The sequence below is a fragment of the Oncorhynchus keta genome, chromosome 19, assembly GCF_023373465.1.
Source record: "Oncorhynchus keta strain PuntledgeMale-10-30-2019 chromosome 19, Oket_V2, whole genome shotgun sequence".
Lineage (NCBI taxonomy): Eukaryota > Metazoa > Chordata > Actinopteri > Salmoniformes > Salmonidae > Oncorhynchus > Oncorhynchus keta.
Window position 1 is genome coordinate 1,582,275 of NC_068439.1, and position 14,636 is coordinate 1,596,910.

The following is a 14,636-nucleotide window of genomic DNA, read 5'->3' on the forward strand; positions in this document are numbered from 1 at the left end:
ATAGACCAGGTCAAATGGCACCATATTCCCTATAGACCAGGTCAAATAGCACCATATTCCCTATAGACCAGGTCAAATGGCACCATATTCCCTATAGACCAGGTCAAATGGCACCCTATTCCCTATAGACCAGGTCAAATGGCACCCTATTCCCTATAGACCAGGTCAAATGGAACCCTATTCCCTATAGACCAGGTCAAATAGCACCATATTCCCTATAGACCAGGTCAAATAGCACCATATTCCCTATAGACCAGGTCAAATGGCACCATATTCCTAGACCAGGTCAAATGGCACCTATTCCCTATAGACCAGGTCAAATAGCACCATATTCCCTATAGACCAGGTCAAATGGCACCATATTCCCTATAGACCAGGTCAAATGGCACCATATTCCCTATAGACCAGGTCAAATGGCACCATATTCCCTATAGACCAGGTCAAATGGCACCATATTCCCTATAGACCAGGTCAAATGGCACCATATTCCCTATAGACCAGGTCAAATGGCACCATATTCCCTATAGACCAGGTCAAATGGCACCCTATTCCCTATAGACCAGGTCAAATGGCACCATATTCCCTATAGACCAGGTCAAATGGCACCCTATTCCTTATAGACCAGGTCAAATGGCACCCTATTCCTAGACCAGGTCAAATAGCACCTATTCCCTATAGACCAGGTCAAATGGCACCATATTCCCTATAGACCAGGTCAAATAGCACCATATTCCCTATAGACCAGGTCAAATAGCACCATATTCCTATAGACCAGGTCAAATGGCACCATATTCCTATAGACCAGGTCAAATGGCACCATATTCCCTATAGACCAGGTCAAATGGCACCCTATTCCCTATAGACCAGGTCAAATGGCACCCTATTCCCTATAGACCAGGTCAAATAGCACCATATTCCCTATAGACCAGGTCAAATGGCACCATATTCCCTATAGACCAGGCACCCAAATAGACCAGGTCAAATGGCACCCTATTCCCTATAGACCAGGTCAAATGGCACCATATTCCCTATAGACCAGGTCAAATGGCACCCTATTCCCTATAGACCAGGTCAAATGGCACCATATTCCCTATAGACCAGGTCAAATGGCACCCTATTCCTTATAGACCAGGTCAAATGGCACCATATTCCCTATAGACCAGGTCAAATGGCACCATATTCCTATAGACCAGGTCAAATGGCACCCTATTCCCTATAGACCAGGTCAAATGGCACCATATTCCCTATAGACCAGGTCAAATGGCACCATATTCCCTATAGACCAGGTCAAATGGCACCATATTCCCTATAGACCAGGTCAAATGGCACCATATTCCCTATAGACCAGGTCAAATGGCACCATATTCCCTATAGACCAGGTCAAATGGCACCATATTCCCTATAGACCAGGTCAAATGGCACCATATATTAGACCAGGTCCTATAGACCAGGTCAAATGGCACCATATTCCCTATAGACCAGGTCAAATAGCACCTTATAGACCAGGTTCACCTATAGACCAGGTCAAATGGCACCATATTCCCTATAGACCAGGTCAAATGGCACCATATTCCCTATAGACCAGGTCAAATGGCACCATATTCCCTATAGACCAGGTCAAATGGCACCATATTCCCTATAGACCAGGTCAAATGGCACCATATTCCCTATAGACCAGGTCAAATGGCACCATATTCCCTATAGACCAGGTCAAATGGCACCCTATTCCCTATAGACCAGGTCAAATGGCACCCTATTCCCTATAGACCAGGTCAAATGGCACCATATTCCCTATAGACCAGGTCAAATGGCACCATATTCCCTATAGACCAGGTCAAATGGCACCTATTCCCTAGACCAGGTCAAATAGCACCCATATTCCCTATAGACCAGGTGAAATGGCACCATATTCCCTATAGACCAGGTCAAATAGCACCATATTCCCTATAGACCAGGTCAAATGGCACCATATTCCCTATAGACCAGGTCAAATAGCACCATATTCCCTATAGACCAGGTCAAATGGCACCATATTCCCTATAGACCAGGTCAAATGGCACCATATTCCCTATAGACCAGGTCAAATGGCACCATATTCCCTATAGACCAGGTCAAATGGCACCATATTCCCTATAGACCAGGTCAAATGGCACCATATTCCCTATAGACCAGGTCAAATGGCACCATATTCCCTATAGACCAGGTCAAATGGCACCATATTCCCTATAGACCAGGTCAAATGGCACCATATTCTATAGACCAGGTAAAATGGCACCATATTCCCTATAGACCAGGTCAAATGGCACCATATTCCCTATAGACCAGGTCAAATGGCACCATATTCCCTATAGACCAGGTCAAATGGCACCATATTCCCTATAGACCAGGTCAAATAGCACCATATTCCCTATAGACCAGGTCAAATGGCACCATATTCCCTATAGACCAGGTCAAATAGCACCATATTCCCTATAGACCAGGTCAAATGGCACCCTATTCCCTATAGACCAGGTCAAATGGCACCATATTCCCTATAGACCAGGTCAAATGGAACCCTATTCCCTATAGACCAGGTCAAATAGCACCATATTCCCTATAGACCAGGTCAAATAGCACCATATTCCCTATAGACCAGGTCAAATGGCACCCTATATTCCCTAGACCAGGTCAAATGGCACCCTATTCCCTATAGACCAGGTCAAATAGAACCATATTCCCTATAGACCAGGTCAAATGGCACCATATTCCCTATAGACCAGGTCAAATGGCACCATATTCCCTATAGACCAGGTCAAATGGCACCATATTCCCTATAGACCAGGTCAAATGGCACCATATTCCTATAGACCAGGTCAAATGGCACCATATTCCCTATAGACCAGGTCAAATGGCACCATATTCCCTATAGACCAGGTCAAATGGCACCCTATTCCCTATAGACCAGGTCAAATGGCACCATATTCCCTATAGACCAGGTCAAATGGCACCCTATTCCCTATAGACCAGGTCAAATGGCACCCTATTCCCTAGACCAGGTCAAATAGCACCCTATTCCCTATAGACCAGGTCAAATGGCACCATATTCCCTATAGACCAGGTCAAATAGCACCATATTCCCTATAGACCAGGTCAAATAGCACCATATTCCCTATAGACCAGGTCAAATGGCACCATATTCCCTATAGACCAGGTCAAATAGCACCATATTCCCTATAGACCAGGTCAAATGGCACCCTATTCCCTATAGACCAGGTCAAATGGCACCCTATTCCCTATAGACCAGGTCAAATAGCACCATATTCCCTATAGACCAGGTCAAATGGCACCATATTCCCTATAGACCAGGTCAAATGGCACCCTATTCCCTATAGACCAGGTCAAATGGCACCTATATTCCCTAGACCAGGTCAAATAGCACCCTATTCCTTATAGACCAGGTCAAATGGCACCATATTCCCTATAGACCAGGTCAAATAGCACCCTATTCCTTATAGACCAGGTCAAATGGCACCATATTCCCTATAGACCAGGTCAAATGGCACCCTATTCCCTATAGACCAGGTCAAATGGCACCATATTCCCTATAGACCAGGTCAAATGGCACCATATTCCCTATAGACCAGGTCAAATAGCACCATATTCCCTATAGACCAGGTCAAATGGCACCATATTCCCTATAGACCAGGTCAAATAGCACCATATTCCCTATAGACCAGGTCAAATGGCACCATATTCCCTATAGACCAGGTCAAATAGCACCATATTCCCTATAGACCAGGTCAAATGGCACCATATTCCCTATAGACCAGGTCAAATGGCACCATATTCCCTATAGACCAGGTCAAATGGCACCATATTCCCTATAGACCAGGTCAAATGGCACCATATTCCCTATAGACCAGGTCAAATGGCACCATATTCCCTATAGACCAGGTCAAATAGCACCATATTCCCTATAGACCAGGTCAAATGGCACCATATTCCCTATAGACCAGGTCAAATAGCACCATATTCCCTATAGACCAGGTCAAATGGCACCCTATTCCCTATAGACCAGGTCAAATGGCACCCTATTCCCTATAGACCAGGTCAAATGGCACCCTATTCCCTATAGACCAGGTCAAATGGAACCCTATTCCCTATAGACCAGGTCAAATAGCACCATATTCCCTATAGACCAGGTCAAATAGCACCATATTCCCTATAGACCAGGTCAAATGGCACCCTATATTCCCTAGACCAGGTCAAATGGCACCCTATTCCCTATAGACCAGGTCAAATAGAACCATATTCCCTATAGACCAGGTCAAATGGCACCATATTCCCTATAGACCAGGTCAAATGGCACCATATTCCCTATAGACCAGGTCAAATGGCACCATATTCCCTATAGACCAGGTCAAATGGCACCATATTCCCTATAGACCAGGTCAAATGGCACCATATTCCCTATAGACCAGGTCAAATGGCACCATATTCCCTATAGACCAGGTCAAATGGCACCCTATTCCCTATAGACCAGGTCAAATGGCACCATATTCACTATAGACCAGGTCAAATGGCACCCTATTCCTTATAGACCAGGTCAAATGGCACCCTATTCCCTAGACCAGGTCAAATAGCACCCTATTCCCTATAGACCAGGTCAAATGGCACCATATTCCCTATAGACCAGGTCAAATAGCACCATATTCCCTATAGACCAGGTCAAATGGCACCATATTCCCTATAGACCAGGTCAAATGGCACCCTATTCCCTATAGACCAGGTCAAATAGCACCATATTCCCTATAGACCAGGTCAAATAGCACCATATTCCTAGACCAGGTCAAATGGCACCATATTCCCTATAGACCAGGTCAAATAGCACCATATTCCCTATAGACCAGGTCAAATGGCACCATATTCCCTATAGACCAGGTCAAATAGCACCATATTCCCTATAGACCAGGTCAAATGGCACCCTATTCCCTATAGACCAGGTCAAATGGCACCCTATTCCCTATAGACCAGGTCAAATGGCACCCTATTCCCTATAGACCAGGTCAAATGGAACCCTATTCCCTATAGACCAGGTCAAATGGCACCCTATTCCCTATAGACCAGGTCAAATAGCACCATATTCCCTATAGACCAGGTCAAATAGCACCATATTCCCTATAGACCAGGTCAAATGGCACCCTATATTCCTAGACCAGGTCAAATGGCACCCTATTCCCTATAGACCAGGTCAAATGGCACCCTATTCCCTATAGACCAGGTCAAATGGCACCCTATTCCCTATAGACCAGGTCAAATGGAACCCTATTCCCTATAGACCAGGTCAAATGGCACCCTATTCCCTATAGACCAGGTCAAATAGCACCATATTCCCTATAGACCAGGTCAAATAGCACCATATTCCCTATAGACCAGGTCAAATGGCGCCCTATATTCCCTAGACCAGGTCAAATGGCACCCTATTCCCTATAGACCAGGTCAAATAGCACCATATTCCCTATAGACCAGGTCAAATGGCACCATATTCCCTATAGACCAGGTCAAATGGCACCATATTCCCTATAGACCAGGTCAAATGGCACCATATTCCCTATAGACCAGGTCAAATGGCACCCTATTCCCTATAGACCATGTCAAATGGCACCCTATTCCCTATAGACCAGGTCAAATGGCACCCTATTCCCTATAGACCAGGTCAAATGGCACCCTATATTCCCTATAGACCAGGTCAAATGGCACCCTATATTCCCTAGACCAGGTCAAATGGCACCCTATTCCCTATAGACCAGGTCAAATAGCACCATATTCCCTATAGACCAGGTCAAATGGCACCATATTCCCTATAGACCAGGTCAAATGGCACCATATTCCCTATAGACCAGGTCAAATGGCACCATATTCCCTATAGACCAGGTCAAATGGCACCCTATTCCCTATAGACCAGGTCAAATGGCACCCTATTCCCTATAGACCAGGTCAAATGGAACCCTATTCCCTATAGACCAGGTCAAATGGCACCCTATTCCCTATAGACCAGGTCAAATAGCACCATATTCCCTATAGACCAGGTCAAATAGCACCATATTCCCTATAGACCAGGTCAAATGGCACCCTATATTCCCTAGACCAGGTCAAATGGCACCCTATTCCCTATAGACCAGGTCAAATAGCACCATATTCCCTATAGACCAGGTCAAATGGCACCATATTCCCTATAGACCAGGTCAAATGGCACCATATTCCCTATAGACCAGGTCAAATGGCACCATATTCCCTATAGACCAGGTCAAATGGCACCCTATTCCCTATAGGCCAGGTCAAATGGCACCATATTCCCTATAGACCAGGTCAAATGGCACCCTATTCCCTATAGACCAGGTCAAATGGCACCATATTCCCTATAGACCAGGTCAAATGGCACCCTATTCCCTATAGACCAGGTCAAATGGCACCCTATTCCCTATAGACCAGGTCAAATGGAACCCTATTCCCTATAGACCAGGTCAAATGGCACCCTATTCCCTATAGACCAGGTCAAATAGCACCAGATTCCCTATAGACCAGGTCAAATGGCACCATATTCCCTATAGACCAGGTCAAATAGCACCCTATTCCTTATAGACCAGGTCAAATGGCACCATATTCCCTATAGACCAGGTCAAATGGCACCCTATTCCCAACAGACCAGGTCAAATGGCACCATATTCCCTATAGACCAGGTCAAATGGCACCATATTCCCTATAGACCAGGTCAAATGGCACCCTATTCCCTATAGACCAGGTCAAATGGCACCATATTCCCTATAGACCAGGTCAAATGGCACCCTATTCCTTATAGACCAGGTCAAATGGCACCCTATATTCCCTAGACCAGGTCAAATGGCACCCTATTCCCTATAGACCAGGTCAAATAGCACCATATTCCCTATAGACCAGGTCAAATGGCACCATATTCCCTATAGACCAGGTCAAATGGCACCATATTCCCTATAGACCAGGTCAAATGGCACCATATTCCCTATAGACCAGGTCAAATGGCACCCTATTCCCTATAGGCCAGGTCAAATGGCACCATATTCCCTATAGACCAGGTCAAATGGCACCCTATTCCCTATAGACCAGGTCAAATGGCACCCTATTCCCTATAGACCAGGTCAAATGGAACCCTATTCCCTATAGACCAGGTCAAATAGCACCATATTCCCTATAGACCAGGTCAAATGGCACCATATTCCCTATAGACCAGGTCAAATGGCACCCTATTCCCTATAGGCCAGGTCAAATGGCACCATATTCCCTATAGACCAGGTCAAATGGCACCCTATTCCCTATAGACCAGGTCAAATGGCACCCTATTCCCTATAGACCAGGTCAAATGGAACCCTATTCCCTATAGACCAGGTCAAATGGCACCCTATTCCCTATAGACCAGGTCAAATAGCACCATATTCCCTATAGACCAGGTCAAATAGCACCATATTCCCTATAGACCAGGTCAAATGGCACCCTATATTCCCTAGACCAGGTCAAATAGCACCATATTCCCTATAGACCAGGTCAAATGGCACCATATTCCCTATAGACCAGGTCAAATGGCACCCTATTCCCTATAGACCAGGTCAAATGGCACCATATTCCCTATAGACCAGGTCAAATGGCACCCTATTCCCTATAGGCCAGGTCAAATGGCACCATATTCCCTATAGACCAGGTCAAATGGCACCCTATTCCCTATAGACCAGGTCAAATGGAACCCTATTCCCTATAGACCAGGTCAAATGGCACCCTATTCCCTATAGACCAGGTCAAATAGCACCATATTCCCTATAGACCAGGTCAAATGGCACCATATTCCCTATAGACCAGGTCAAATGGCACCATATTCCCTATAGACCAGGTCAAATGGCACCCTATTCCCTATAGGCCAGGTCAAATGGCACCATATTCCCTATAGACCAGGTCAAATGGCACCCTATTCCCTATAGACCAGGTCAAATGGCACCCTATTCCCTATAGACCAGGTCAAATGGAACCCTATTCCCTATAGACCAGGTCAAATGGCACCCTATTCCCTATAGACCAGGTCAAATAGCACCATATTCCCTATAGACCAGGTCAAATAGCACCATATTCCCTATAGACCAGGTCAAATGGCACCCTATATTCCCTAGACCAGGTCAAATGGCACCCTATTCCCTATAGACCAGGTCAAATAGCACCATATTCCCTATAGACCAGGTCAAATGGCACCATATTCCCTATAGACCAGGTCAAATGGCACCATATTCCCTATAGACCAGGTCAAATTGCACCATATTCCCTATAGACCAGGTCAAATGGCACCATATTCCCGATAGACCAGGTGAAATGGCACCCTATTCCTTATAGACCAGGTCAAATTGCACCCTATTCCCTAGACCAGGTCAAATAGCACCCTATTCCCTATAGACCAGGTCAAATGGCACCATATTCCCTATAGACCAGGTCAAATAGCACCATATTCCCTATAGACCAGGTCAAATGGCACCATATTCCCTATAGACCAGGTCAAATGGCACCATATTCCCTATAGACCAGGTCAAATGGCACCCTATTCCCTATAGACCAGGTCAAATGGCACCATATTCCCTATAGACCAGGTCAAATGGCACCCTATTCCCTATAGACCAGGTCAAATGGCACCATATTCCCTATAGACCAGGTCAAATGGCACCTATTCCCTATAGACCAGGTCAAATGGCACCCTATTCCCTATAGACCAGGTCAAATGGAACCCTATTCCCTATAGACCAGGTCAAATGGCACCCTATTCCCTATAGACCAGGTCAAATAGCACCAGATTCCCTATAGACCAGGTCAAATGGCACCATATTCCCTATAGACCAGGTCAAATAGCACCCTATTCCTTATAGACCAGGTCAAATGGCACCATATTCCCTATAGACCAGGTCAAATGGCACCCTATTCCCAACAGACCAGGTCAAATGGCACCATATTCCCTATAGACCAGGTCAAATGGCACCATATTCCCTATAGACCAGGTCAAATGGCACCTATTCCCTATAGACCAGGTCAAATGGCACCATATTCCCTATAGACCAGGTCAAATGGCACCCTATTCCTTATAGACCAGGTCAAATGGCACCCTATATTCCCTAGACCAGGTCAAATGGCACCCTATTCCCTATAGACCAGGTCAAATGGCACCATATTCCCTATAGACCAGGTCAAATGGCACCATATTCCCTATAGACCAGGTCAAATGGCACCATATTCCCTATAGACCAGGTCAAATGGCACCATATTCCCTATAGACCAGGTCAAATGGCACCCTATTCCCTATAGGCCAGGTCAAATGGCACCCTATTCCCTATAGACCAGGTCAAATGGCACCATATTCCCTATAGACCAGGTCAAATGGCACCCTATTCCCTATAGACCAGGTCAAATGGAACCCTATTCCCTATAGACCAGGTCAAATAGCACCATATTCCCTATAGACCAGGTCAAATGGCACCATATTCCCTATAGACCAGGTCAAATGGCACCCTATTCCCTATAGACCAGGTCAAATGGCACCCTATTCCCTATAGACCAGGTCAAATGGCACCCTATTCCCTATAGACCAGGTCAAATGGCACCCTATTCCCTATAGACCAGGTCAAATGGAACCCTATTCCCTATAGACCAGGTCAAATGGCACCCTATTCCCTATAGACCAGGTCAAATAGCACCATATTCCCTATAGACCAGGTCAAATGGCACCATATTCCCTATAGACCAGGTCAAATGGCACCTATATTCCCTAGACCAGGTCAAATAGCACCATATTCCCTATAGACCAGGTCAAATGGCACCATATTCCCTATAGACCAGGTCAAATGGCACCATATTCCCTATAGACCAGGTCAAATGGCACCATATTCCCTATAGACCAGGTCAAATGGCACCTATTCCCTATAGGCCAGGTCAAATGGCACCATATTCCCTATAGACCAGGTCAAATGGCACCCTATTCCCTATAGACCAGGTCAAATGGAACCCTATTCCCTATAGACCAGGTCAAATGGCACCCTATTCCCTATAGACCAGGTCAAATGGCACCATATTCCCTATAGACCAGGTCAAATGGCACCATATTCCCTATAGACCAGGTCAAATGGCACCATATTCCCTATAGACCAGGTCAAATGGCACCCTATTCCCTATAGGCCAGGTCAAATGGCACCATATTCCCTATAGACCAGGTCAAATGGCACCCTATTCCCTATAGACCAGGTCAAATGGCACCCTATTCCCTATAGACCAGGTCAAATGGAACCCTATTCCCTATAGACCAGGTCAAATGGCACCCTATTCCCTATAGACCAGGTCAAATAGCACCATATTCCCTATAGACCAGGTCAAATAGCACCATATTCCCTATAGACCAGGTCAAATGGCACCCTATATTCCCTAGACCAGGTCAAATGGCACCTATTCCCTATAGACCAGGTCAAATAGCACCATATTCCCTATAGACCAGGTCAAATGGCACCATATTCCCTATAGACCAGGTCAAATGGCACCATATTCCCTATAGACCAGGTCAAATTGCACCATATTCCCTATAGACCAGGTCAAATGGCACCATATTCCCGATAGACCAGGTGAAATGGCACCCTATTCCTTATAGACCAGGTCAAATTGCACCCTATTCCCTAGACCAGGTCAAATAGCACCCTATTCCCTATAGACCAGGTCAAATGGCACCATATTCCCTATAGACCAGGTCAAATAGCACCATATTCCCTATAGACCAGGTCAAATAGCACCATATTCCCTATAGACCAGGTCAAATGCCACCATATTCCCTATAGACCAGGTCAAATAGCACCATATTCCCTATAGACCAGGTCAAATGGCACCCTATTCCCTATAGACCAGGTCAAATGGCACCATATTCCCTATAGACCAGGTCAAATATCACCAGATTCCCTATAGACCAGGTCAAATGGCACCATATTCCCTATAGACCAGGTCAAATAGCACCCTATTCCTTATAGACCAGGTCAAATGGCACCATATTCCCTATAGACCAGGTCAAATGGCACCCTATTCCCAACAGACCAGGTCAAATGGCACCATATTCCCTATAGACCAGGTCAAATGGCACCATATTCCCTATAGACCAGGTCAAATGGCACCCTATTCCCTATAGACCAGGTCAAATGGCACCATATTCCCTATAGACCAGGTCAAATGGCACCCTATTCCCTATAGACCAGGTCAAATAGCACCATATTCCCTATAGACCAGGTCAAATGGCACCATATTCCCTATAGACCAGGTCAAATGGCACCATATTCCCTATAGACCAGGTCAAATGGCACCATATTCCCTATAGACCAGGTCAAATGGCACCCTATTCCCTATAGGCCAGGTCAAATGGCACCATATTCCCTATAGACCAGGTCAAATGGCACCCTATTCCCTATAGACCAGGTCAAATGGCACCCTATTCCCTATAGACCAGGTCAAATGGAACCCTATTCCCTATAGACCAGGTCAAATGGCACCCTATTCCCTATAGACCAGGTCAAATAGCACCATATTCCCTATAGACCAGGTCAAATGGCACCCTATATTCCCTAGACCAGGTCAAATGGCACCCTATTCCCTATAGACCAGGTCAAATAGCACCATATTCCCTATAGACCAGGTCAAATGGCACCATATTCCCTATAGACCAGGTCAAATTGCACCATATTCCCTATAGACCAGGTCAAATGGCACCATATTCCCTATAGACCAGGTCAAATGGCACCCTATTCCTTATAGACCAGGTCAAATTGCACCATATTCCCTAGACCAGGTCAAATAGCACCCTATTCCCTATAGACCAGGTCAAATGGCACCATATTCCCTATAGACCAGGTCAAATAGCACCATATTCCATATAGACCAGGTCAAATAGCACCATATTCCCTATAGACCAGGTCAAATGGCACCATATTCCCTATAGACCAGGTCAAATAGCACCATATTCCCTATAGACCAGGTCAAATGGCACCATATTCCCTATAGACCAGGTCAAATATCACCAGATTCCCTATAGACCAGGTCAAATGGCACCATATTCCCTATAGACCAGGTCAAATAGCACCCTATTCCCTATAGACCAGGTCAAATGGCACCATATTCCCTATAGACCAGGTCAAATATCACCAGATTCCCTATAGACCAGGTCAAATGGCACCATATTCCCTATAGACCAGGTCAAATAGCACAATATTCCTTATAGACCAGGTCAAATGGCACCATATTCCCTATAGACCAGGTCAAATGGCACCCTATTCCCAACAGACCAGGTCAAATGGCACCATATTCCCTATAGACCAGGTCAAATGGCACCATATTCCCTATAGACCAGGTCAAATGGCACCCTATTCCCTATAGACCAGGTCAAATGGCACCATATTCCCCATAGACCAGGTCAAATAGCACCATATTCCTAGACCAGGTCAAATGGCACCATATTCCCTATAGACCAGGTCAAATGGCACCATATTCCCTATAGACCAGGTCAAATGGCACCCTATTCCCTATAGACCAGGTCAAATGGCACCATATTCCCTATAGACCAGGTCAAATGGCACCCTATTCCCTATAGACCAGGTCAAATAGCACCATATTCCCTATAGACCAGGTCAAATGGCACCATATTCCCTATAGACCAGGTCAAATGGCACCATATTCCCTATAGACCAGGTCAAATGGCACCCTATTCCCTATAGGCCAGGTCAAATGGCACCATATTCCCTATAGACCAGGTCAAATGGCACCCTATTCCCTATAGACCAGGTCAAATGGCACCCTATTCCCTATAGACCAGGTCAAATGGAACCCTATTCCCTATAGACCAGGTCAAATGGCACCCTATTCCCTATAGACCAGGTCAAATAGCACCATATTCCCTATAGACCAGGTCAAATAGCACCATATTCCCTATAGACCAGGTCAAATGGCACCCTATATTCCCTAGACCAGGTCAAATGGCACCCTATTCCCTATAGACCAGGTCAAATGGCACCATATTCCCTATAGACCAGGTCAAATGGCACCATATTCCCTATAGACCAGGTCAAATGGCACCATATTCCCTATAGACCAGGTCAAATTGCACCATATTCCCTATAGACCAGGTCAAATGGCACCATATTCCCGATAGACCAGGTCAAATGGCACCCTATTCCTTATAGACCAGGTCAAATTGCACCCTATTCCCTAGACCAGGTCAAATAGCACCCTATTCCCTATAGACCAGGTCAAATAGCACCATATTCCCTATAGACCAGGTCAAATGGCACCATATTCCCTATAGACCAGGTCAAATTGCACCATATTCCCTATAGACCAGGTCAAATGGCACCATATTCCCGATAGACCAGGTCAAATGGCACCCTATTCCTTATAGACCAGGTCAAATTGCACCATATTCCCTAGACCAGGTCAAATAGCACCCTATTCCCTATAGACCAGGTCAAATGGCACCATATTCCCTATAGACCAGGTCAAATAGCACCATATTCCATATAGACCAGGTCAAATAGCACCATATTCCCTATAGACCAGGTCAAATGCCACCATATTCCCTATAGACCAGGTCAAATAGCACCATATTCCCTATAGACCAGGTCAAATGGCACCATATTCCCTATAGACCAGGTCAAATATCACCAGATTCCCTATAGACCAGGTCAAATGGCACCATATTCCCTATAGACCAGGTCAAATAGCACCCTATTCCCTATAGACCAGGTCAAATGGCACCATATTCCCTATAGACCAGGTCAAATATCACCAGATTCCCTATAGACCAGGTCAAATGGCACCATATTCCCTATAGACCAGGTCAAATAGCACCCTATTCCTTATAGACCAGGTCAAATGGCACCATATTCCCTATAGACCAGGTCAAATGGCACCCTATTCCCAACAGACCAGGTCAAATGGCACCATATTCCCTATAGACCAGGTCAAATGGCACCATATTCCCTATAGACCAGGTCAAATGGCACCCTATTCCCTATAGACCAGGTCAAATGGCACCATATTCCCTATAGACCAGGTCAAATGGCACCCTATTCCTTATAGACCAGGTCAAATGGCACCCTATTCCCTAGACCAGGTCAAATAGCACCCTATTCCCTATAGACCAGGTCAAATGGCACCATATTCCCTATAGACCAGGTCAAATAGCACCATATTCCCTATAGACCAGGTCAAATGGCACCATATTCCCTATAGACCAGGTCAAATAGCACCATATTCCCTATAGACCAGGTCAAATGGCACCATATTCCCTATAGACCAGGTCAAATAGCACCATATTCCCTATAGACCAGGTCAAATGGCACCCTATTCCCTATAGACCAGGTCAAATGGCACCCTATTCCCTATAGACCAGGTCAAATAGCACCATATTCCCTATAGACCAGGTCAAATGGCACCCTATTCCCTATAGACCAGGTCAAATGGCACCATATTCCCTATAGACCAGGTCAAATGGCACCCTATTCCCTATAGACCAGGTCAAATGGCACCATATTCCCTATAGACCAGGTCAAATGGCACCATATTCCCTATAGACCAGG